Source organism: Mesoplodon mirus (assembly GCF_964341445.2).
Source record: "Mesoplodon mirus genome assembly, chromosome: 4".
Taxonomy (NCBI): domain Eukaryota; kingdom Metazoa; phylum Chordata; class Mammalia; order Artiodactyla; family Ziphiidae; genus Mesoplodon; species Mesoplodon mirus.
In genome coordinates, this window is record NC_138979.1 from 78,323,471 (window position 1) to 78,351,336 (window position 27,866).

Genomic DNA, 27,866 nt, shown 5'->3' on the forward strand with positions numbered 1-27,866 from the left:
AGCTAGAAGTACTCCAAATTACGGAACTGATAGCTCCCTAACAGGACTTTTGAAGAATTTCTGTAAGCGAAGGGCAAACGATACAAGAATGAAGGGCTTAAGAGAATCAAAGAGGTGTGAGTCACAATTCTTCTCCCATGAGAAAGCAGGATACCTAAGAAGGTAATGCTACAGACCCTGTGGGAAAACAAGGAAACAAGATTTCTTGACCCAGAGAGGTGAGTAGTGTTTGTGAGGCAGAGACCGATAAGAAACAGACAGCTGAGTGTGGAGGAAGGGTGAGCTACTAAAGAAAAATTCCTCTATAAAAAGATAATGTATGTGGAAGAAGGGTATTGACTTGATGAATTCAGCAGACAGTAAATTCAGGGGAGAAGAAGGTAAACTTGAGATGTAGCTCAGATGATTCAGAGGTGAATCAAGATAAAGATTGCTACAATGGAAAGTTTGAGCTATTCAATGATTTGCTTTGAATGAACATCTACATAAGAAAACATTTGAAAAAAATTAAGCATAAATCATGTAAAAGTAATGATTTCTTAATTATAATTTGGGAAATTTCCAGATTATGCAAATAAAAACTGATAATTGGAGAGAGAAGTGGGAAAAAGATGCAAAAGCATGCTAAATTTCTGAATATGTACTCCATCAAACTTGATGTGCATAATTAGACAAAAATAGATTCCAATAGGTTTGGGGTAATCATAATGGCAACCACTAAAAACACAGTGACATTACTTAGAACCAACTAATTGGTACATAAAAAAGTCCAAAAAGAAAAAAGAGAAAAGAAACAGAGAAATCGGAAAGTTTAATAGAGAAATATTTTTCAAAACCAGAGAGTACCTTTTCTTTTCAGGTTCCTTGGAAAATTTACCAAAATGTATATAACATTGGTGATAAAATACCTCAAAATTCTAAAAAGGAGAAGTTTCAGAGATCATAGATTCTGACGTTTTTGCTGTAAAAGGCTCTCTAGAAATTGTAATTTAAAAAATGAAAGGTGAAAGTATGTAAAATTATATATGGAAAAGGGACAATAAACACATAGTGGGGAAATTTTTGAAAAGAAAAAATACACATTTTAAATTTTATTAGTCAATATTAATAAATTTGAAAACCTCAATATAACAGAGAATTTTATGAGAAAGTAAAAGTTACCGAAATTGCAGTTATAAATATTAATATATCAACAACTTTAGAGCAATGTAACAAACAATGACTAAAAAAATGCATAGTCAAGATTGTTTGAAGGGTGGCTTATTTCAAATTTATCAAGAAATATGAAAAATCATGGTCTATATAAGAAAGTAAAAGAATTAGATAAAAAGATGGGAAAATTCTCAATTCATTTCAGAATATACATAATCCTGATGATGCTAAATTTAGCACATGCACACACACACACACCCTGGATATTAACCCTGTTGTAAACTTGGTTACTTTATGAATGTTTAAAATCTCTGATAATTAAAGAATAAGTTAAAAAAATGATAATTCACAGCCATTACAACGCTTGATAATTTGAAAGCAATTAATGAAAAAAAGAAAGCCTCTAATGTTAACTTTTATGAAGAAAACATACAATAACTTGCTTATATTAACAATCACCCCAGAGAAAATCATTTAATGACATGGAGAACTGTTTATGACATAGTTAGTGAAAATAGCTCATTTAAAAGAGAAAGTATAATGTAAACTAGTTTTGTGTTTAAAAATACATATATGTAAAATATAATTAAAGCATATACAAGAACATTAATAATGTATTTTGGAGTCAGAATTACACTGTTTCTTCCTATTTAATTTTTTTTTAATTTATGAAAATTTGTATGCATATTTATAATCCATATTTTAAGGTAGATAGAAGATAGATGAAATTGTAAAGGATGTACATCATAATTCAATAAAACTTGCTATCCATCTACTATACTCCAGACACATTAGTGTATAATTTGGACACTCCATATATGGTCCAAAGTGTAAGCCCATTTAAATGAGATGCCTATAAAGAATTAGGAATCGCATCCTGTATCTCCATACTGCTCCATACTGTTGGATCTTACTGTAGGATCATTTCTTGAGACTGTTGATAATCACAGTCAAGGACACAGTTGTGACTGGAGATAAATGTGGAAACTGAGAAGGAGGGCAGTTGGCTGAATTGTGCTGGACTACGTATCAAAATAATGGGACTTTGTTGTTGTTGTTTGTTTTTTTGATTGGTTTCCCTACCAGGTCTTCAGTCTTTCATCTCTAACCTGAGAATAATCATTTCTGTTGCATAGGTTTCCTTCTTAAGTTTACACCAGAAATCATTAACAAAAACTTTTAGCTCATGATAAGTGTTAAGTTAATCTGATACTATAAACATGCCTTTAAAGCAGAATATTTTTTTTAAAAATACAGCTTCCACTGTTTGTTTTTCACTTTCTAGTGCATTTTTTTTCTTTTCTCAATCACAGCCAAATTAAGCCTATTTAAAAGGAATTTATAGGGACTTCCCTGGTGGCGCAGTGGTTGAGAGTCTGCCTTCCGATGCAGGGGACACGGGTTCTTGCCCCAGTCCGGGAAGATCCCACATGCCGCAGAGCGGCTGGGCCCGTGAGCCATGGCCGCTGAGCCTGCGTGTACGGAGCCTGTGCTCCGCAACGGGAGAGGCCACAACAGTGAGAGGCCCGTGTACCACACACACACACACACACACAAAGGAATTTATATTAAGCAACATTTTTCTTCCCCTTGTTTCTCAAAGAAATTTAACAACATGCCTTGTAGACCCAGCCTAACACCATCAAGATTTACCTTTAAGTCTTGTGGACATTACTCACCTTCTCCTAAATATTTGATCATTAATATCGGGAGGTAGCAGGACACAATAAGCCCCCTTCACTGGTCCCTCCATCCTATTAAATTCACTTTGCTAATCTGCAATCATCTCAAATTGAGTAAAGACTAATTTAGGGATAGAAGCCCAGTACTTTCACAAGTCCAAGTTAGGTTAATTACATTTACTGAGTTATTAATTAACTTATAAGGAACAGATGAAGGTGTGTTTTGCACTTTGTTTTGTGAGGTAATTCCAGTCTTTATCTAGAACTTTATTATGTCTGAGAGAGAACCCAATAGCAGGTATGTCAAGGCTCCTTTTCCAAAGGCTGGTCAGAGACTCTGCAAAACAGAAGCGTCCCAAATTCTCTTTGGCAAATCTACTTGAAGCATGAAGATTTACACAAATTTCACAACAATCAAGCTCAACAGAAGCAAAAAGATGCAAGCAGGAAAGGGGGTAAATTCCAACAATGGTCAAGACATTATCAGTAACAGTCAGGGCTTTACCATTGATAAAATTCTCTCATATACTTAATTTGATGATTATTTTTATTTATTTATTTTTAAATTTTATTGGAATACAGTTGATTTACAATGTTGTGTTAGTTTCAGGTGTATAGCATAATGATTCAGTTATCCATGTACATATATTCATTCTTTTTCAGATTCTTTTCCCATATAGGTTATTACAGAATATTGAGTAGAGTTCCCTGTGTTTTACATAGGTCATTGCTGATTACCTATTTTATATATACTAGTGTATGTATGTTAATCCCAAGCTTCTATTATTATATTAACTCAGTGAATTCAGGGATAGGTTAGCTAAAACTTTATTATGGCTGTGCCATGGCCAGATATTCTGCTGGGCACTTTACATGTATTATGTTAACCCACTTAAAACCATGTGTGTTATAATTCTTGCTTTCCAGGTCAAGATATCAATAACAATGTCTAGAGAGGAGAAGTGATGTGATCAGAGCCACAAAGCCACAGAGAGGCTGAGCCAGGGCTCAAACCTAAAGTAATGAGGTAGAGACAGCATTATTATTTTAATATCTGGCACTGAAATTCTCCCAGGGAGAGAAATATAGTAACGATTATGTTTGGTTAAAGTCTCGATGAAATAGGACTTCTTGATGTCAAGGGGCAGATGATGTAGTTTATAGTGATGAGACAGAGAAGAGAGAATAAATGAGGTAAACCTGAAAATTTGTTCAATATGTGATGGACATCCTGATCATAAATCACCACAGTCTATGAATATAGTTTTTTGTTTGTTTTTAGTGGTGGACACAGAAAAGAACATTTTATAATGGGGTAGATGTGGTAAGAATAGAGAACATTGCTTAGAAAAGATATGGGAACTCAGGATGGCGGATTATCATCCCAGAGCCATGATGATGGGAAATGGGTTCTACTATGAATTCAATTTGACAATTAAAGAAACTAAGTCACAGACAGAACTTTCTTAAGGCCACCAGACCACTCAGTGTTCCAGTCAGGATTTTAACTCATGGAGTCTGAGTCCAGAGTCTGTATGGTAAATAGTTATGAAATGGAGCCTTTCTAAATTGGTGGGATAATTACTGCTTTTAAGAACTTAAAGAATTGTAGTGCAGAAATAGAACAATTTTTGACCCACTAAAGAGGAGAAGTCATAGATCTCTGTCAAAAAGATTGTTTTCCCTGTGGGAAGGCAGCTGTGGATAAGATTAGAGACCTTAGATAATTCGAAGGATTAAAAATAAGGAAAACAAGAAATGATTCCAAGAGAGTAATTTTCATAAAAGTACATTTTATAATTACTTAAAAAAATTATACCATATGAGAAATTACCTAGTTGGTGTATTTTTTCCTATCATAAGATCTCCAAAACATTTCATTGGTGGAATATACATTTAAGCAGCTGGCTGAATATGCTGATTAGACTGGATAAAACAGAAGAGAGATGGTGGGGAAATAGAACAATATTAAGTAGAATTCTTTGTTCTTGGGATCTTGGCATGCAAAGGCACCCAAACTTCCAGGTAAATGAGTAGGGATTGAAGACCAAATATTGTGGGGGGCACTAGCTTGGTAGCCATTGTGAGATTACCTCATAGCAACATTGGGTGTCTGCAGCATTGATACATTAATCTGAGGCTATAATTACTGAGAATTACTGGACCCTCTGGAAAATAAGCAGTGTCCTGAAGAAAGGGATAATGGAACCACTCATTATAAAATCAACACATAGCAGCACACATCCCCTTTAGCAAGGTGGGAAACACTTGAATATTGCATACCCCTCAAATGTTTCCTGGTTGACTGTTTCTCAGAACACTATCCCAGAGGTATGTTATCATAGGATCTTTATGCCCACCCCACCCCAATCACAATTTAAACCCATTTTTGCATGTTCTATTACAAAATGGAAGAAAACTAGAAACATTCATTCTTGTGATAATTCTGCACATTCTTTAAGAACATTATAAAGCTACCCCTCAGTTTTTGGTTTTCTTTTCTGAAGAAAAAATATTATCATCCACTTTTTTCTTTCTTCAGAGGTTCCATTTTCCCACCCTTTAATCATTGTCATTGTTTACATCTGTACCTACTTTAATTTTTCCTATCTCTTTAAAAATATGTATCTGCAAATTAGATACAGTACTACCCAAACTGGAATAGGTCTAAAATACCTGTTGGTCTATTATTGGAATAACTATCTCTATTCAATAAAGCAATGTATCAAAAGTGTTGGTAAGGGCAAGGGAAAAATATGGAAAAATTTAACTTCTACCATAGAAGGATATTTTCAGTTCCAGAAAGTAATTCTGAGTAGTAGAACTTGCCTTAAAGAGAAATGAGAAAATGCAGAACAATGTAAGAAAATGACTCTCATGGAAGTTAAATTTAAAAAGATGAACACAAAAATTATATCTATAAAATGATTACAAATGCAAATGTATGCCTGCATACAAATGGGCAAGCACAGAAAAAGAACATATAAGGGGAAACTTTTTCTCAGAGTCACATAACTTTCTGCATTTTTTTCAATTTTAATTTTCCTGATTTTAGCAGCACTGTGCATTAGTAAGACTGGATTTTCATGGTAATATATCAATAGAGAAACACAGAATACAGAATTGTTCTGTTGCAAGGCACGTCTAGTAATTGGTAAGTCACAATCTATTAAATTCTGCACATGACCCAAGAGTAATGGAATCTCATTAAATGAGAGTTTGGGGACCTTATAATTTCCCTGTTAGTAGAGACCATGTTTCCTATCAGTTGATGTCTTCCTCAAATGTGTCCAAGGCAGGGACTAATGAGTGCCTAGTCTTGTCTTGGCTCACAAGAAAAAAAGAGAATATTATAAATCCATCATTAATCATGATTTAATGAAATTCCACAGAATTTTGAAACTAAAATGGAATTTTACTGTGTTTTAAAAGATTTGTTTCCTTTACGCTCCTGTTAACAGGTAAATAAGATAGATAGGTAAATGGATGATAGATAGATAGATAGATAGATAGATAGATAGATAGATGATAGATCAATCCAGACACAGATAGAGATTCTTACCTGGTTAATTTTAATCACCCGTATTTTTGTTTAATTTTTAGTTGATAGCTCAAAATTCTGCTTGAAATTTTCTAAAACATTAGTGTCCAGTTTTTTATTTTCCATCTTGGATCTGTAGAATAGTTTTTCATCTTAACTTTTGATATTCATCATAAACTCAAGTATCATTTTTCTGACCTTATCTGAATTAACAATACGAGCCCATTGTTTCCATCAACAAAATAACTGTCCCGTGTAAAATAAGAAAATTGCCTGAAGTCATGAACATGGCAAAAGTTATTTTCCATACCTCTAATAAACAATGATGTAGAAGTCCAAAAGAGCTACACACATAAGCTACACACATAAGGATATTTTTAAATATCCTCCCTGTTTCTACCATATTCCAGGGGAGTGGTTTTTTTGTGTGTGTGTATGTGATTGAAGGCTTATTTTTGAGGATCTTAAGGGCATGGAATGCAGCATTTACAAGTCTGAAGTTAAGATGGTATCATCATGAAGCTTCTGATTTAGTAACTACACCAACCTTGAAAAGGCTGAATTAATAGTATGTACTGAAATACCATACTGTCAATCAATTACTTAAAGAAAGCTTATGGGTTTCCTGGATCTCAGGGAAGTAGGATGATTAAGCAGCTGTGAAGAATAAGTCTATTCTCTAATTTGAGAAAATCAGATTGTACATTGACAAGTGATATTCTCTAGTCTAGTAGAAATTGGTGGAGATTCATACTCCGCAATAATTACAGTAGTATGATCAGAAAAGGGATTGTTGAAATGACGTCTGCCTCAGAATCAGTCAAGTTCTTACACAAGTCAAGTAATCTATCAGATCAAATAATCATAAGTTATTGGATAAAATAGAAGATTATTTGAGAATTTTGTAAAAATGTCCTTAGAGGGAGTAAAATATTGTTAAGACACTTGAAGCAATGAGGAAACATCTTGATTACAAGTAACAGCAAATATGTCTATAGTGGCTTCCAAATTAGGGGATTTTTTTTTCTTATACAATAAGTAATACAAATAGCTCAACTTCTTGATGATTTCAAAGCTGAGGTCATGGCTATTCCTCTGATAGGTAGTGGATGACCACTGAAATTCCAACCCTCAACACTGGATTATAGCAGGAGTAAGGAGGAATGAGAAATGGTGGTCCCTGTATTCAGAAAGAAAAAGATTTCTGGGCAAACACAGAGTGAATTCCTGCCTCCATTTCACTGGCTAAAACTCTGCATTAAGGCCACCTCAAATGGGAAAAGGACCCAGGAGCATGGGATTTGGAATCAGGGTTTGGTCAGCCCATAGTGTCTGCCACACACGATTTGGGGAGACATGTTAAGAAATAAGGAAACAGGCTATTTAGCTACTATAAGGATAATCTTCAGCTCATTACTTTATGATGATCTGTAGGCTTAGAATATTGCTTTAATCTGAAGAGGGTTTCTACCAAAGCGGCAGGGGGCTGTGTCTGAGGCTGCACAGTTTACATATCAAATTGCTGGGGGAAATAAATACATTTTTGATTGCTCTTGGAGCTATATTCTTCCCAAATTAATTTCTGTAATAGATTCAGTTTTATATAAAGCTATTTCTATTATTTACCTATATTTTTAGTTTATTTTCTTGAAATCAGTGCTTGTTTCAAGTTTTATTTAACACTTCAGGTTGCTTCATATTTATATTATTTTTAAAAAGGCATTTCCATTCCAAATCTTTAACCAATTCTGCTAATCTAGTTAAATTGTTGACGATTTTTGATTCCAGATTGTGTTATCAGTAAAAGACAGATATAGATGGAGCACTTTTATATTATTTTACACATTTAGAATTATCTATCTTTTCATTTCAATATGGCTTAAGCATATATCACAATACAGTTTCCTTTTTTCATTCAATTTCACTGCTATATTTTCAGAATAAAAGGCTGGATCACATCAGGCAGTTTCCCTGTCAAACAGAGAGAATAAGGTGGCATCAGCTATGTGATAATTCAGCAGATACCTGGCATTGGAAAATCCAAGGAATGGGTGGCTAAATAAACAAGGTTTAAAAGACTGCAATTTAGAGAGCTATGGACAGATAAACTTGGCATTAAAATCCGAGAGTCTGGCAATGAATGTCCATTCTAGCCACAGTATGAGACTTCTATTCCAATAGTCCTGAAAAGAGAAAAGCAAGGATCCAAACTGAGAAATCCTATGGAAAAAGACATAATATCAGCAGAGGGAATGAAGTAAATGATCAGTTCTTAGTAAAGAAGAAGCCATGTCTCTCCTCTGTATGATAAAGTGTTGTATGACCTTTCTTTTAAGGTAAAAGTGTTGAGGTATAATGGCAAGAAGATGGGCTCTGGATTTTTGTTTCCTCTGGATCTATTGTTTAATAATCACGTTAAGTTCCTGAGTTTCAGTATTCTCTCCAGGAGGCCTGAGAATTTGGTAAATGGATCACAAGTTTTGGTCAACACTAAGATGAAAATAAAACCTGTATCAAAAGGACACTTCAGTACCAAGTGTCTCTTCTTATCATTCCCTTTACTCCTAATGTTTTGTAAGTTTAAAAATATATCTACTATTAATTTTTACCATAACAACAAATCTTTTGAGGTCAAAGTCCCAATACATTGCAACGGTAAAACCAAGCTGATATTGAATTGGCACAACCATTCAGCTCCCCGAATTCTTTCTATTGATTGACATGTTTTTTTCCAGTTTGCCTTTTAGAGGGAAGGCAAGTGGCTTCTGGGCAGAGTAGAAGAGGGAGCAGGGAGAAGAGGAAGGGAACAAGGGGCTTTGGTCTTTTTTCTTTTTTTTCCTTTAATCTAAACATCAGTACAAATACTAACAAAGCAAGGGAAACTTACAATTATTTTTATGTAATTTCTTTACTATGTCTCTGTCTATCTCTCTGTGAACACAGGCTACATTAGGCTGCAGTGACAAACAATTTCAGGATATCATTAGTATCATATAATCAAAGTTTATTTTTCATTGAAAGTTGGCCAGGGAGTCCAGAAGATTTCTAGGCAGTTTGTTCTCCACATGCTGGCTCAGCCATCCAGTTCACTTTGTTCTGTGGCACCTCCATATCGTCACTTGCTTCCACAATGACTGCCGCAGTAAATGAAGGGTTCAACACCAAGAATCAGCAACTGTCATTACTCCTAAGGGAGCACACATGGCTTTCACTTTTATTTCATTGGTGGAGAGTAATCACAGAGCCTAACCTAACTTCCTGTGATCAGGGAAGTCCAATGGGCTGTGCTGAAGAAGAGCTTAGTATTTGTCAACAATAACGAATTATACCATATATAAATATAAGCACACAAAGAATTAGAAAATAACATCACTTTTGCCTTTAAGTAATTTGAGGATTGACTTTTCACAGTTGTAGAAACTAAAGGTCATTAGTTCTATTAGTGCTGCTGATGTTTACCTACCCATCTTTTGCGTACTGAGCTTTTACTGTGGGCTAGATATCATGCTAACTGCTTTATACACATTATCTTATTTAATTCTCACTACAACTCTAGAAGGAAGGCATTCATATTTCCATCTTACAGATGAGGAAGCTGAGACTCAGAGAGGTTAAGAAAGGTGCTTATGGTCACATATGCCGTATGATACAAAGCTGGAATTTGAAAAGATTTCAATATGATTGAAAGGTTGTAATTTGGTCCCTGGAATGAAGAGAAAAATTATCCAGATACTAACATTTTTCTAATCTAGGACTAGCAGTTTAAGAAAGTGTTAAGGAATGATGAGAAGGCTACTGAACATTTCTGAAAGTTTATTTCTTTAAAAAAAAAAAAGAGAGTTTGTAAAACAATAATTTTTCAAATTATTTTGGGGACACAAATGCAACAATCTGAAAAATGTTATCTCCTCATAAAACATATTCATGAAAATTACACCCAGAATATAACGATACTGCATTAAATATATTGATAAGTGTATTTTTCACTCAATTTTTCATGCAAAAAACTTGATGGCTACTTTTTTAGAAAAATTTATTCAAATAAAATAAACCTTATGCTAAAAGTTAAATTAATTGAAAACGCTGCTGATGTTGGGCTACCACTAACAGGTTGACATGCTGGACATGATAACATAATTGACTTTTTTTTTTTTTTTAGTCTAACCAAGTTTATTTATTTTATTTTTTTAAACATCTTTATTGGAGTATAATTGCTTTACAATGGTGTGTTAGTTTCTGCTTTATAACAAAGTGAATCAGTTATACATATACGTATGTTCCCATATCTCTTCATCCTTGCATCTCCCTCCCTCCCACCCTCCCTATCCCACCCCTCTAGGTGGTCACAAACCACCTAGCTGATCTCCCTGTGCTATGCGGCTGCTTCCCACTAGCTATCTATTTTACGTTTGGTAGTGTATATATGTCCATGCCACTCTCTCACTTTGTCACAGCTTACCCTTCCCCCTCCCCATATCCTCAACTCCATACTCTAGTAGGTCTGTGTCTTTATTCCTGTCTTACCCTTAGGTCATGATTGACATTTTTAACATCTTGTCCATCTTGATAGCAGCGAATACCAAAAATCATGTCCGCAACATTGGTAATAGTAACAGACAGGCCGAGATCCTATGGCTTGCTTTGCCCTAGGAAAGTAGGCTTGTTTCAAGGGACACAGGAATTTCCAAGAGTTTTTGAATAAATCAATAGTTTGAATGAATAGTTTGAATGAATTAATGATGCAAAAATGAACTAATGGATATACATCCTTATACCCATTGGATAATTATCATAAATCTACTTTTCATTCTTATCTGAGTAGATGTGAACTTCAAGTGGATTCTGCAGATTTCTCCTGTCTGATATTGAAAAGAACCTAGCATTGTGCCTGGCACGTAGCTGAATTTCAATAAAAATTAGACGAATAAAAGAAAGGAATTGGCACTTATTTCTGCCTAGCAGAAATCCATGTCCTTGGCAAGGTGACATTGGCATCCTTGTTTCCTTTCACTCCTAGAGTGGTCGCTTGCCTAACAAGCCTTTGGAAGACATGTTTTCCAAATAAATATTTAACGATATTAAAGTAATTTATGTTTATTTAAGTTTTCAAAAGGTGCTCAAAAATAAGAATGCTTCTTTGGTGTCATCAGAGTAGAGACATCCCTGGGCATCCATGGGAATAGGGTCCAGGACCCCCACAGATACCCAAATCCACAGATGCTCAAATTCCTTATATAAAATGGCATAGTGCAGTCGGCCTCGGTATCCCCAAGTTCCACATCCACAGATGCAACCAACCGCACAGGGAATTGTTGCACACATTGAACTAATAGGATGCATGAACCTCAGATACCAAGTGCCAACTGTACCCGTAGCAGATGGAAACCTGAAGCTTGCCATTTAGAGATAGAAGTTATTTCATTTTGTTGAGTTCTGCAGAGGAATAACTTAGCTACCAGATTCTCCATGTTTTGTTCCATATATTGAAAGAAATGTCCTCAGTGCAGAGGTGATAGGACCTACTTGAAAAATGTGCTACTTTAGTGCTTTCGTGTTCTAAGCCACACAGATTTCAGCCATATACCATGTATGTGGGGTTTCCCAGTCCGATGTGGCAGAATGAAAAATCATTTTGTGGAGTGTTTTGAAAAAGGCTTGGCGTTAAAGAAAATCTAAGAAAACTTCCTGTCTGTCTCTCTCTTTCTCTCCCTCTCATTCTTGCTTTCGCTCTCTCTCAAACACCAACACACACTTACACACAAAGATTCACACCATTCAATGTCTTTTTAGAAAGAACACCCACACACAAAATGAAAAACAGTGTTTTCTTTTCTTTCCTTTAAGAGAAAATTAAACTAAGACTATATAAACTTTATCAAACTCCTTTTTACATCTATAGCCTGAGATGGAAATTATATAATCAGTAAGCTTATGTTTTATTGTATATAATATAAATCTTTAATCTTTATATCCAGCCTTTTTTTTTTTTTAAAGTCTAGTCAATGGAATTAGCTGAAATATGATGATGGTGATCAATAGCTTGGTGTTAGAAGGTAACTTTCTATGCCACAAACAGTTTATTGGGAGTAAACAATCTTCTATTAATGTTACTTAAAATGAAGGAATATTTAGAACAAACTCTTCAAATATTATAAAGGAAGTTTGGTTTGTTTTTTTGTTGTTGCACTTATTCACTGTGCTGCAAGCTTCCATAGGCTAAAAACTGTGGCTGAAAATATTATCTCTCAAAGTATGGTTTGTTAAAGTTGTTTGCATTTAACTGTTCTAACAGAAAATTCTGTTTTCAACTCTGCTAATTTATAAAACTATAGCCTTCTTCCCAACCCATTTTACTACCTTCCTAAGTGAAGTTGTGCATTCTCAGTGGTCTGGCTGTGAATCCAAACACACCAGAAATAGGAATAGATTGAGATTTGAGTAGAGAAGGGAGGTTCTTGTTAACACTATCTTAGATATGAAAAAAAAAAGTAGAACTTGAAATTTGAAAAATGGAGTTTGTTTGTTTTTAGTTCAGTTGTATTTTAATCCCACTCAAGTGAATTTCCTAGGTTTGTCATTAAGGAAATTTGGGGAGGAAGTTTTTGGGTCCAAAGATTTTTTTAAAAAATTAAATGAATTTGGATTCCTTTTATTTCCTTTTCTTCTCTGATTGCTGTGGCAAAAACTTCCAGAACTAAGTTGAATAAGAGTGGTGAGAGTGGGCAACCTTGTCTTGTTCCTGATCTTAGTGGAAATAGTTTCAGTTTTTCACCATTGAGGACAATGCTGGCTGTGGGTTTGTCATATATGGCCTTTATTATGTTGAGGAAAGTTCCCTCTATGCCTACTTTCTGCAGGGTTTTTATCATAAATGGGTGTTGAATTTTGTCGAAAGCTTTCTCTGCATCTATTGAGATGATCATATGGTTTTTCTTCTTCAATTTGTTAATATGGTGTATCACGTTGATTGATTTGCGTATATTGAAGAATCCTTGCATTCCTGGAATACACCCCACTTGATCATGGTGTATGATCCTTTTAATGTGCTGTTGGATTCTGTTTGCTAGTATTTTGTTGAGGATTTTTGCATCTATGTTCATCAGTGATATTGGCCTGTAGTTTTCTTTCTTTGTGACATCCTTGCCTGGTTTTGGTATCAAGGTGATGGTGGCCTCGTAGAATGAGTTTGGGAGTGCTCCTCCCTCTGCTATATTTTGGAAGAGTTTGAGAAGGATAGGTGTTAGCTCTTCTCTAAATGTTTGATAGAATTCGCCTGTGAAGCCATCTGGTCCTGGGCTTTTGTTTGTTGGAAGATTTTTAATCACAGTTTCAATTTCAGTGCTTGTGATTGGTCTATTCATATTTTCTATTTCTTCCTGATTCAGTCTTGGCAGGTTTTGCATTTCTAAGAATTTGTCCATTTCTTCCAGGTTGTCCATTTTATTGGCATAGAGTTTCTTGTAGTAATCTCTCATGATCTTTTGTATTTCTGCAGTGTCAGTTGTTACTTCTCCTTTTTCATTTCTAATTCTATTGATTTGAGTCTTCTCCCTTTTTTTCTTGATGAGTCTGGCTAATGGTTTATCAATTTTGTTTATCTTCTCAAAGAACCAGCTTTTAGTTTTATTGATCTTTGCTATCATTTCCTTCATTTCTTTTTCATTTATTTCTGATCTGATCTTTATGATTTCTCTCCAAAATTTATAAGCAGCTCATGCAGCTAAATAGCAAAAAAACAAACAACCCAATCCAAAAATGGGCAGAAGACTTAAATAGGCATTTCTCCAAAGAAGATATACAGACTGCCAACAAACACATGAAAGAATGCTCAACATCATTAATCATTAGAGAAATGCAAATCAAAACTACAATGAGATATCATCTCACACCAGTCAGAATGGCCATCATCAAGAAATCTAGAAACAATAAATGCTGGAGAGGGTGTGGAGAAAAGGGAACACTCTTGCACTGCTGGTGGGAATGTGAATTGGTACAGCCACTATGGCGAACAGTATGGAGGTTCCTTAAAAAACTAAAAATAGAACTACCATATGACCCAGCAATCCCACTACTAGGCATATACCCTGAGAAAACCATAATTCAAAAAGAGACATGTACCAAAATGTTCATTGCAGCTCTATTCACAATAGCCCGGAGATGGAAACAACCTAAGTGTCCATCATCGGATGAATGGATAAAGAAGATGTGGCACATATATACAATGGAATATTACTCAGCCATAAAAAAGAAATGAAACTGAGCTATTTGTAATGAGGTGGATAGACCTAGAGTCTGTCATACAGAGCGAAGTAAGTCAGAAAGAGAAAGACAAATACCGTATGCTAACACATATATCTGGAATTTTTAAAAAATGTCATGAAGAACCTAGGGGTAAAACGGGAATAAAGACACAGACCTACTAGAGAATTGACTTGAGGATATGGGGAGGGGGAAGGGTAAGCTGTGACAAAGCGAAAAAGAGGCATGGACATATATACAGTACCAGACGTAAGGTAGATAGATAGTGGGAAGCAGCCGCATAGCACAGGGAGATCGGCTCTGTGCTTTGTGACTGCCTGGAGGGGTGGGATAGGGAGGGTGGGAGAGAGGGAGACGCAAGAGGGAAGGGATGTGGGAACAGATGTATATGTATGACTGATTCACTTTGTTATAAAGCAGAAACTAATAAAAAAAAAGTAAAAGAAATAAAATAAAATAAAATAAAAATAAAAAAAATTAAATGAAAGTGCCTTTGTTCTGGAGCACCAGAGTCTAATGGTAACTCTGACCAGGCTATGAGTGCTTCAGGCGAATAATTCAAGAATACTATGAGCATTCTTGCTCTTTTATCTGTGATTACTGATATTTTTATTGTAGTCTCTTGGTAATAGATTGTTCTTTATATATGGTTACTTTTAGTTTGAATGGATCTTTCTGATAGTTTTAGAAAAATATGTTATTTTTTTGAACTAGAAAAACACGCATTTTTGAGTAAATGAGACCATATACTTTGACATCTCTTTTTCTCCCAGGTATGATCATTTATTGTACTGCTAGAGAATACAAAAATGAGTTTATTAAGTTTACTTAGAAATGATTCAAAGATATCTGTGTGAGCTCCTTGAGCTATGTCAACATTTTCTTGAAAGTTACCTGAGATTATTTGATGTTTACTTTTTTAAGTATAGTATTTGTAAGTTAAAGTGCAAGGGGACATTTTATTACATTTTAAATGTAATTCCTGATCCCCAGATGCTGTCCATATAAATCTGAACAAACCCAAGACATCGCTATCTATATTAGATCAACAAATCCACTCAGTCCCTGGGCTAGTGTTAAGAATAAGCAGCAAAAGTGAAATTCCTTGGTAATAAAACTTCTGTTTCTTGACAAGTGTGATGTAAGGACATTTTTTGCTATGCTGCCTACACCTTTCAAAGTAGGTTATACACTGTACGGTCCGATTATGTCTTCCTGTAACCTCTATTTCAAAAGTGCATGCCACGTAAATAATACACTTTTCTAACAACTGTTTTAATGGTCACTGTTTTTAAGGTCATCTTCATGTGAAATTCAAAACTGCAAAATGCTGAAAATCCAATTTTGTTTCCAAGGAAGAGATGTTTCCTTTTTCCTTTTTTTTTTTTTCTCCTTTTGGGTTTTTATTCCTATTTCTTAAAATGGCAGTGTCAATGGGAATTGGCATACTCTTACATCAAACTTCATTTGTGCCAGCATCAGGTTAAATAATTTTTCTAAGCTTTAAGTGCATCATGAAATTGGGCATACCTATGTTCGCGATTGCTACGGACTTCTCAAATTATTTTATTGCACCTTTCTTCTTGAAACCAGACAAATAAGATATTTTCAGGGCTAGAAGACACAAATTTCTCTCTTTCTATTACCCCAAATGACATTATGAGATTCTGTGTCTTCTGGTTTGTAGGGGAAAAAACCCACCCTGTTACTGCCAACTAGTGCACCCCGAAAGTAATTTCTAGAGCTATCCCCCAATTAACCACAAGTCTCTCTCTCTATATGTATATATATATATATATATATATATATATATATATATATATATATATACACATATATATATATAGAGAGAGAGAGAGATAGATAGATAGATATGTTCTTTCATATCATTCATTATTTTTTCTGATTGTGACATGTTATTATAGAAATTTGAAAAATTACATAAAATTACAGTGGGAAAAAAATCTTTATAATTCTGCCCAGAAAATCATGGTTTATATTTTGAGATGTCATAATTCTTTGCCAACTTCTGCTTTGCCAACCAAAGGTTTGAGCTGAGACTGTTTTGTATTATTATGCCAAATTTAAAAATCCACAACCTATTTACATATATGGCATTCAGTTCAATTTCCTTGAATATGTGTAAAATGATGAGATCTCTTTAAATTCTACTCCTTATATATATATAAATATAAGAATATACATGCAAAATGTGTTTGTGTACAAAAGCCAAGGAGGTATTTAAATTGCTGATATCTGTTAAAACAATACAAAAGGAAAACACAGGGTAGAAAACAAAACACTAATAAAGGTTAAAAAAATTCAAATCAGAATAGTGTGTAGGTAAAACAAAGTTAGTGGAACACATTGCCTTTAGCCGATAAACAGTGTTAAAAATAACATTTCACAGGAAGATTGAAGAAGGCAAATCAGTAGTATGATTAATTACCAAAGCAGTTTTTTTTTTTTAACTCTACATAGGTTACTTTCTATGCTTTAAGTGTAATGCATTTTATTGTTTTCCAGTAAAACCCTTATTTCCCATTAACTCTTAATATAATTACAGTTTTCTCATTCATTAGAGCCCTGGAAATTTAACTTCCATATTGATAAAAGATACATGCATATATCCTTACAGACTTCTGGATGTATATAAGTATAATTTTTTAAATGAGATCATTGCATTTTGTAACTTGCTTCTTCTTTGACATCAGACTATAGGTTTGTCTTCTATGCTATTACATTTTCTTTTAAATTATTTTGTACGGCTGCATAAATTCCCATGAGTAAATCAAAACATAACTTCTTAAAGCTTCTTAATTCTTTATGAATGGACTTTCACAATATTGGATATATCATTAAAACAGTTTTACCATTTTTATAAATAAAATAACTCATCTTCTTGTTATATTACTTTGCATTATTTTGACTACCAGGCATTTTTAAACACTCTTGATATGTTTATTTTCTATGTGGTTTTCTTTTGTGAAGGACTTTTTTTTTTTTAATGCTTTCTCTTGTTTTTAAAAGAGGTATTCTTTCCTAAGAGCTTTTTGAATATAATGGTTATTATTTTGGGTTTTGATTTTTCTTGAGTTGATCATTTACCTTTTAATTTCCAAGTTTTAATTAGAACTTAGAAGTTTACATTAATGTTCAGCCAAATACAACACTCTTTTCTTCAGGGTTTCTGTCTTTATCTTTACATAATCCAAATATCTCTAGTGTTATGAACATAAAAATACAAATATCACACTCAGAATAATATTCTTATGAGCACATATCCCTAAATTTCTTATGAGCATCCTTAGAGATTTTCCTTGTATACTCATGAAAAAATTCATGACTCAGAGTGATCATCCTTTCTCCTGGAAAACTTGAGGGAATAAGCTCTCTTTTTGGCTAATAATGTTTGTGCTTAGTTTATTCTTTTTTCCAGGTAAATTATTTTCCAGGAAGTCTTTAATTTCCTATGCAAATATGTCCCTGCTGGGCACAGACCAATAGTTGGCCAGACATCCTCTGACACTTTTGATGTCTCTTATGTCTAACTGAGACCTCAGTGGCATTTAGGTATTTGCCACCCAAAAGTTAGATATCCAAATGCCTGAGGGATTCCTACATGCCTGGAAGGTGGGTATTCTGGTGTCTGAAATATCATTGATTAATATTCATTGTTCTGAGTGATGGTGAAATGGAGCACTTTTTCTGAGTGTTCAAATGGTAGGGCAGAGGAAAAAATAGTAATCCACATTATCTTTTTGTATTCTAAACTTAGAGGTTTGTATTCTAAACTTTCCAAGTATTTGGAAATTTATCAGCAAACCTCTACATAAACCATGGATCCAAAAATAAAAATCACAAGGAAAAATTACAAAATATTTTAGGTTAAATAATAATGAAACACAATATATTAAATTTGTTGGTTATAGTGAAAGTAGTGCTTACAGAAAAATTTGTAATTTTAAATGTCTATAGCACAAATTAAAGAAGATGTAAGATCAATAATTTAAACTTCCTCATTAAGAAAATGAAAAGACAAAAGCAAATTAAACTCAAAGTAAGTAAAAGAAAGAATTAATCAAAACAAGATCCAAAATCAATGACATAGTAGACAAATAATATAGAAAATTAATAAGGTCAAATGCTAGTTTTTTGAGAAGATTTACAAAGTTGATATCAATTATCCCCAAACTAATCCATAGATATAACATGATCCCAGTCAAAGTCCCAGAAAGTTGATTTGTACACATTTACAAGCTAATTTAAAGGTGTAGATGTACATTCAAAGGACCTAGGTAGTCAAGACAATTTTGTAAAAGATGATAAAGCAGGAGGAATTATACTATCTGATTTAAAGATTTATAAAGCTATGATAATCAAGGTATTGTAGTTTTGTCTTAAGAATGGACAAGTAGGTAACAAACTGAATAAGCTACACATAATTAGATTTAGATATACACAGACAATTGATTTTTGATCAGTTTCAATAAGGGATGGGAAAACCTTTTAAACAAATATTCCTAGAGTATCTTGATGCCTATAAGAAAAAGTTAGCTTCAATCCTTATCTTACTCCACACACAAAAATCAACTTGAGTTAAGCCCATAATATGAACTCCAAGCCACAGAGCTTCTGGAAGAACATAAAGGAGTATATTTTCACAACCTTGGAATGAAAAACAATTTCTTACACAGACACATAAAACACTAACCTTCAAATTAACAATTATAGAATTTTTTATAATTAGTCATTTTGGGTCTTCAAAAGACACCGTTATGTACTGGAGATACATGATACACCACATACTTGACAAAAATTTGTATCCAGAACTTTTACAGAACTCTTACAAATCAACTGTAAAAAGACAAAGAACTCAATTGAAAATGGGCAAAGAATTTTAAGACACTTCACCAAAGAAGATAAGAAAATGACTAATAAACACATGAGAAAGTGCTCAGTATATTTAATCATGAGGCAAAAATTTAAAACGCAATGAGGTATCATTTTATACTCACTAGAATGGCTAAAAGTAAAATGCTTTGAATATATATATGTATTTTAATATATGTAATATATATATATATATAAAGTATATATATAAATATATATATTAAGTATATATATATATTTATTTACCGAGAGAAATGACCATGTCTGAATCATAGAGAGATACCAAATAGCTTATTAGGAATGTTACTGTGAGCTGTGCCTTCTGCAATTTGTGCTGAAAGAGTAAATTAAGCATTCCAATACCAAGTACCTAGGAGGTACTTGAAGCCACAGGAGCCCCAAACCATCCTGCCTAAGATTGAGTGAGACATTAATCAGTGATATATTTATGCAATATCAAGAATTTTGGTCTAACTATATGCAACACACACACATAGCTAGCTATCATTCAACTATTACATATAATGGTGTTTGTGTATATTTATATCTGCATACATATATATGCCATGTATGTGTGTATGTTTGCATGTATGTATGGGAAAGATCAGTCATTAGTTGTTTGCTATGATGAGTGAGACAGGACAAATATTTATTAAATAATTTAATTTAATTCTCCCAATAGGTTTTTGAAGTTAGTAATGTCTAATTTTACAGAGTCATACATGGTTAAGTGGTTAAATAGTTAACATGGTTAAATAGTTGCATAAAATGTATAAAGTGTCATTTTTCCTTTATTTTAATTAGTACTTTTATTATTCACTTTTATATAAATTAAAATGGCTAGCGAATGATGGGTCTGGGTCTAAATCTAAAGTGTGTTACTTGATCACTGTACTTTCCCATCTCTTGTTAGACGGTTCAAAATGGATCACAGAACCAGAATTGAAGCCCAGAAGAAAAGCTCATATTTAAGGGTTGGTCTCAGGACCCCACTGGGACTCAAGTTAGAAGCCAATAAATCTGAGTCATAAATTCAAGAAGGAACTGAACATATACATGATATTTGAGTTGTTTTCGGTTTTACGTACATTTTGGTATACTTTCTTTTCTTTTTTTTTTTTTTTTTAATCTCCAAGTGTCACTGAAACAGAAGCCAGAGGAAGATCCTGAAAATTTACAGCAAGTAAAAGATGGCAAATGGAAGTTAAAATATACAGTACTCATTATCACTAATTTAAAATGTATAAAATGTCACTGATATTATATTTATTTAATGTGCTGTTTTTATGATTCTCTTTTACAAGAGGTAAAAATATTTTGAAGGCTTTTAGTTATAGGTTCATTTGCAACCTCTGTCTCTTAAATCTCATTTTTCCTGTGAATTGTTAATTTTTCCACTAGGACAGATCCCCCCACCGTCACTGGGATTAGTTGCGTGGTGACCATCTGGAGTGGCCGTACTGATCCCCTCCCCTGGAAGCCCCCTGCTGCAGGCAGGGGCTGCTGTCAACTGGAGCCAGGGACAACACTGCCCTGCTGCTCACACCGTAGGCCTCCTTGGCCTCTGCCCCTCCACTGCATCAGTCCTGAATCATGTTGGATGGAAAAAAGGAGAGAAGGCAGACAGAAGGTAAGGCTGGCCTCCTTTGGGAGGACTACAGAGACAAAATATCCCAGAATGTTTTACAAAGAAAGGAATGGAAGAAACATTGAGAAATCTTTAGTTCATCCTTTTCCCCTATAATATGCAGCCAGATTTGTCCTCTACCATTAGAAAAGCTGCAGATTATGGGCTCTAAATTTAGGTGCGGAACTCAGGCTACCAGGAAGGCACTATACAGTATAAGAGTCTCTCTATTGAGAAGGTGTGGCCCAGGGAACAAAAATTCCATTTACTCCTATTCAAGTATTTGAAGTTATAGTTTTAGTAACATTATTATGGGCCCAAACTAATTCTCAGGAGTCAAGATGGAGCAGCCTCTAAATGGTCCATTATATCATTGGCTTTCTGCACCACTGTTGCTATGATTACAAGTCTGCAGATGGTGATTTTGGCTTGAGCTGACATGATCAATAAAGATAGATGATTCACGAACACTGGATTTTAATCTGACTTACATCAGAAAGGTGAGAATATCACTCCTGGAAAGCCAGTGCTTGGAAGATCCCTGGTACAAATGTTTCAACCAAAAGATTTGAGTGTGGCTCAGGTTTGTCAGAAAGGAGTCACCGATAAAACATTTCTTTGTTATAAAGCAAACCTTAAAAGATTTGCTTACACCTTTGTTGTATGTGTTAAAAGAAGATTTGTAAAAATTCCACTAGAAAACAATCTTACCTTATGAGAGACCCTCATGATGGCTTAGGATAAATTCTAATGCCACATTCCAAATAACTCTGGGATCCTGAGTCTGGTGAAGAAAGCAGGAGAATGTGGGGTAGTTAGAAACCCTGACTCCAAAATAAAAGAGGTGATTCTTATGTAAGCAACATGTGATATTTGCTGTGTGTGCTAGGAAAGGTGTAGATTTAGTGAAAAACTAAATACTAGAAACAACATTGTGTGGAGTTCCAGTTACGTAGAGGTAGGGGTGACAACAGAATTACTGAGTTTGCAACTCGATGTACCTTTAAGATCTGTATGAGATAGAGAGACACCTGTTATATTAATTATACATACTGGAATTTTCTTCTACCAGAACTAAAAACATAATGATCAGATGGGAACTATTCATGTTTTTATTTAGGAAAGGGATGTGTGTGTGCGCGCACGCGTGTGTGTGTGTGTATTTTATATGTTGGTAAGAAAGATGCAGGGTGGGGCAGAGTTTTAATTTTGGGGTGATGTAGAGGTCAAAGATATTTGTGCAATGTATACAGTAGAATAGATGGCGTACATCTGTTTATAAACTGGTGGAGATATTTTCTAGCTGCTTCCAACCAGTTGCTACTGATTTGTTGGTGATATAAAATTAAGAAATAGCCTTATTGTTTAAAAACCTAATAAGAGAGAAAGATCATTCATTGTAAAGATGAGAGGCGGAGATGAAATAACTCCTCTGTAATGCAAATTTATTAATAGTCATTCACTGATTTTCAGTAAAATACTCTTCGCGTAACCTTGACTTTATTAAGGAGTCCTTAAGGTGCATTTGGAAGACAGATAATGAGTTTGGGGAATAGTCTTATCTACATCAAGCTAATCTTTAACAGCTTGGAAAGGAACTAGCATAAAGTTTTCCAATTTGAGTGACAGAAGCATGTTAAGATGAATCCATTTAAAACGTGCTTTTAATATGAAGACTTTACGGTACATGACAATGTTTTTAGAAGCATGCTTCACGAAACAGTGGGAGCATAAAATAAATAAGAAATATAAAACACGATGGAGCTTTAATACTATTCTTGAGGGTCAAACGAATTGCTAGTTAAGGGAATAAAGAATTCGACCGTCCGAGGCCTCTGAGTGGCACTTTGTATCTGGGTTAATAAAAGCAAGTCAGACGTCCCCGGGGGGGAAAAAGTGTTTCATTCACGTTGGCTGTCTCCTTTAAAGGGAGGGACAATCTGAAGGGAGGGATTTTGAGTGGCATGTCATTGTCGACACTGCACATGCCACATTGTCAGGACTTCTATGGAGAGAAATGGGCAGGAACCTTTCTGACCCTTGGCTAGTGCAGAACTCTGTGTGTGTGTGTGGGTTGTGCATAAGAGGGCTGAGAGCCGAAAGCAAGAGGGATGAAAAGAAAACTAATTGAGAAGTATCTTTCTAATGAGACAGCTCATATTTACCCATTCGCAGATTTCCAAGTTCAGATTTTTCTCCTTTAGTGAAAATGTGAGTTCCCTTCTTTAGCATAAGAGTAGCCATGTCAGGAGAGGCTTATTTCTCCCCAGCTTCTATGCACCAGTTACATCACGCTCTGAGCTGAAATAGGCTACAGTTTTCAAAGCTTTAAACGTGTTCATTAGCTAAGCTTTTCACTCCTGTGAGTTCTGATCACCGTATTTGAAATCTTTTTGTTTGTTTGTTTGTTGATTGGTTTTCTTTTGCTTTTCCTCCACTTGCCTCCACGTCCTAGAGTCCTTCCTTTCTTCTGGCTTCAATCCTTATAAATTTAGAATTTCACCCAAAATATCTGCAGCCTAAAGGCCATGACACATGTTCAAACCAGAAAATGTCAGCAGTTTTTTGAGAATTCTCCTTCCCAGGCAATAAGGCACTCCCAAGACTTGCTCAAGAGATTTAAATACTTTCTTAATATTTAGTTCGGTTTCTTTAACTCTTGCATAAAATCATTTCTTCATCTCAATAAGACTCAAATGGATAATTTATAGGTATTGCTGAAGGCTAAAAGGTGTCACTGCAGATTTCTCTGAAGTTGGTGAGGTATGAATGTAACACTGGGAAAAACAAGAGAATTTAGTCCTGGGGTAAGAAAGCTGGGATTTAGTGATTTGGTTGAGCTTTTCTTTTCTTTTCCTTTAAGAAGCAAGTGATAATTCATCTGCAAACACACCTTTCTTTGCTCTGTTGTCAATAGAAAAGTTGTTTTGCTAATGGTTATCTGTCTACAAGTCCTTGACCTGCTTGTAAACACGTTTCTGCAGGAAAATCCTGGGCCATGGCCTCGGGACTTTGCGTCAACAACAAGAGATAAAGTGACCACAACTTAACCTGATGTGGCCTGGAGTGCCCTCTGCTGCCCCTGGACCAAGAGCTTGCCTAATCTCTCTGCTGAAGGGATAGACTGCTCGGCGGCTTACAAAGCTTGACCTGAACTGCTAAGTGGTTCTCGTTTCTATTCTATTTTTTAATAATTTTATATATCCCTGCCAGGAGCCATTTTAAACCATCTTTCCATTAACTGGGGCAGAGGGGAGTTCTCTTGGCTGATAAAATTTGGTCAGATCTGCATCTTTATGCTTCTGAGAAAATTGGTATAAAAGTGAAAAAAGAGGGTCATACTGATGGAATGTCATATTCGTGCCATGTCTGCTCACCTCCTCCACAAGACATTTGACTGAATTGAAGACATCTTTTAAAAACACCAAACATTAGTTCTGAGTGAAGTCAGTCAGACAGAGAAAGACAAAAATCATACGATATTTTTATATGTGGAATCTAAAAAAACGGTACAAATGAACTTATTTACAAAACAGAAATAGAGTCACAGATGTAGAAAACAAACTTATGGTTACCAAGGGGGGAGGGAGGGTAGGGATATAAACTGGGAGATTGGGATTGGCATATACACACTACTATATATAAAATAGATAACTAATAAAGTCCTACTGTGTAGTGCAGGGAACTCTTCTCAATACTCTGTAATGACCTATATGGGAAAAGAATCTAAAAGAGTGGAGAAAAATGCCAAACATTAAAATCACTATGTATGTGTGTGGAATGAGTTATGTTTGGCTTTGCACACAATCATTTTCTATCTCAGCATCTACTCCTCTGTGTACCTGCCCTCTGAACTGAATCTCACAAAAACTGTGTCTCTTTCCAGAGCCTCCCAATTTTCTCCTTTCCTGTTCTTTTCCTGTCAGTTTTACTTTCTCTTCTTTCAAACCACACCCACCTCAACTTTCTTAGAGTTAACTCTACACAGTTAAAGCATGGCTTATATGTTTCCAAAATGTTTGGTTTCTGGTGGAATTCTATGTTGGCCCTATCTACCAGCAGAGTCTGTTTGTTTAGTGCCTCTCCAGAACCAGCATTTTTTTTTTCCTTCAAATTTAGAGTTTTCTTAGGATAGGACCTTCCTTCCATACTAACTTTTTCAACTATGACTTTCATAACTCATGCCATCCTTGCCTTAATATTATTTCTTAACTCAGATTTTGCCTCAGATTTGGTTTGTTCAAAATTAAGTGAAACCATTAACAAGAATCTATTGATGGGTGCTTTTAGAAGTAATAAAAGAAAAATAATGCCCAGGTTCATTCCTTGAGGAGCGTCTTGGTTTTGATAGCTCTAAAGTGACAATCTAACTAATTAATTAATGGCTAAAGTATTTGCACAACAAAGTAGATGAAAAGTATGCAATTGGTACAGTTAATTTTTTAAATTACATGGGTAAACTCAGTTATTTATTACAGTAATTTAACTATGAATTATCTGCTATGGTTTTATGTTTATGCTTCATGTTTTAAGCACAGTTCTTAAAGTTAAGGCATGAACAAAATGTTTTGTTGTATTTTCAGTGGCTAAGGTCATTTTTCTCTCAATTGTGAAGTATTCAGAATGCCAAAATGATATTAAATAACGATTTCCCTTTATATGGGGTATAGCTTTTACTTTTTGTATGTCCTTACACTGAATTTGTCCTTACCTGATGTATAAGTAAGAAGGAAGGCCAAATAAGTGATGTTCTGTATTTGTTAACATGAGCCATTAGAATAACGATTCTTTAAATATCAGTTTTTCACATTTGTGGTATAGACCTCTGACACTATAATCTACATCTATTTTTTGTTAGTGGGATATGGTTGGTAAAGACTTTCTATGAAATATAGCCAAAAGTTGTGCAGAAAACTGTACAAGACAAAGATAAGCAGCTCAATGATTTATCACAAAATACACATCCCTATAATCCCCGCCCAGGTCAAGAAATAGAACATGATCAACATCTAAGAAGCTGCTCCCTCTCAGTTATACCTCCTATACCTCTTACCAAAAGCAGTCATTATCCTGGTACTTATATAACCACCTTCTCCTTTCTTTATACCACCTAAGCATGCATCCTAAACACTGGTTTAACATTTTTTTTTTCACTTTATACAAATGGAATTAAACAACATTTATTCTTCTGTGTCTGGTTTCCTTTGATCAGCATTATCTTTGTACAACTCGTTCTTGTGTGTATGTAGCTCTAGTTCCTTCATTTTTATTGCTGAATTGTATTCTGTTGTGTTAACATACCACAATGCACTTGCCATTGATACATATTTAAGTGGTTTCTGGATGTTCTCTATGCATCCATTAAAATGTACATAAAATTTTTCTCTTTCATTTGATTAATGGTGTGAATGCAATGATTACTTTAAATATTAAACCTACTTTGAACCAACACAAATTAGTTATCATGTATTATTATGTTTATATTTTGCTGTGTTTCGTTTTCTAAAATTTTAGCATTTAGGTACTATAATTTTACTTTCTTGTAATCTGATTTTAGTAATGAGATTATGCTATCCTCAAGAAAAGATTTGGAGAGTAAGTTTCTCTTTTACTCCTCTGTGATAGGATTGGCACTTCTTTCCTGAAATTTTGATGGAATTCAACAGTGAAGCCATTTGGACCTTGGCCTGCTTTTCTTACTTCCTTTCCTCCTCTTTCTCTTCTTTCCTTCATTCCTCCCTCCCTCCCTCCCTTCCTTCATTTTTCTTCCACTTCCCATCCTTTCATTTTTTTTGGTGCACAATGACATTTAATTATAGATTTATTTTTTTTCTATTTCTTCTTGTGTCAGTTTTGCTATTTCAAGGTATGTATTCACTTTATTTAAATTTTTAAAATTACTAAGCATGCTTATAACATTTCTTGTGTTCTGTTTAATGTGTATAACCTCTGCAGTGATATTGATATTTTCCTTTCTAACATTATTTTTGCACTCTCTCTCTCATTTTAATTGCTTTTACTATAGGTCTTTTTATTTATTTTTTTAGTGTATCCAGGTAACAGACTCTGACTTTGTTGATCATTTTATATTAGTTTTATATTATTTAATAATTTTGTAAATTATTTCCATCTTTTTCTTTCTTTGGGTTTAATTTGCCATTTACTTCTAAAATTATTAGATACATGGTTAAATGATTGACTTCTAGCTTCTTTCTTTTCTAACATATGCGACCAAACTTATAAATATCCCATTTGGCAAAAGCTTTACATGCATGTTCATATATGCAGGCTTTTTTTGGTTGAAAATATTTAAAAATTTCTATTGCTAGTTATTCTTTGACCTATGGGTTAGTTATAAAAGATTATTTTTAAATGTTCACACATAAGAGTATTTTCTAGCTTTTTGTTACTTATTTTTTTAATAATTGTATTGCAATCAGAGTGTATTCTCCATATAATTTTGATCCTTTGAAATTTGTGATGATTGTCTTTATGGATCATTATTCAGTCAATTTTAAAAAATGTTCCATGTATGTTTCAAAAAAAAATATGTATTCTGCAGCTATTAGGTGTAGTGGTCTACATATTTCTACAAGGTTAATTTTGTGGGTATTGTTATTGAAATTTTTCACATCCTTACTAACTTTTCAGTTTGCTTGTTTTATGTTTTTTGATTTTTATTGATGAGAGAGTTATATTTCAAATATCCCAC

At 34.3% G+C, this 27,866-nt stretch overlaps 1 long non-coding RNA gene across 1 annotated transcript; it reads left to right on the forward strand.

Moving 5' to 3' along the window:
- On the forward strand, positions 1 to 26,598 carry LOC309802200. Its single transcript, XR_014293746.1, has 3 exons — positions 1 to 218; positions 20,929 to 21,157; positions 24,139 to 26,598. It is a non-coding gene; the product is annotated as an uncharacterized lncRNA (long non-coding RNA).
- The last annotated feature ends 1,268 nt before the right edge of the window (positions 26,599 to 27,866 follow it).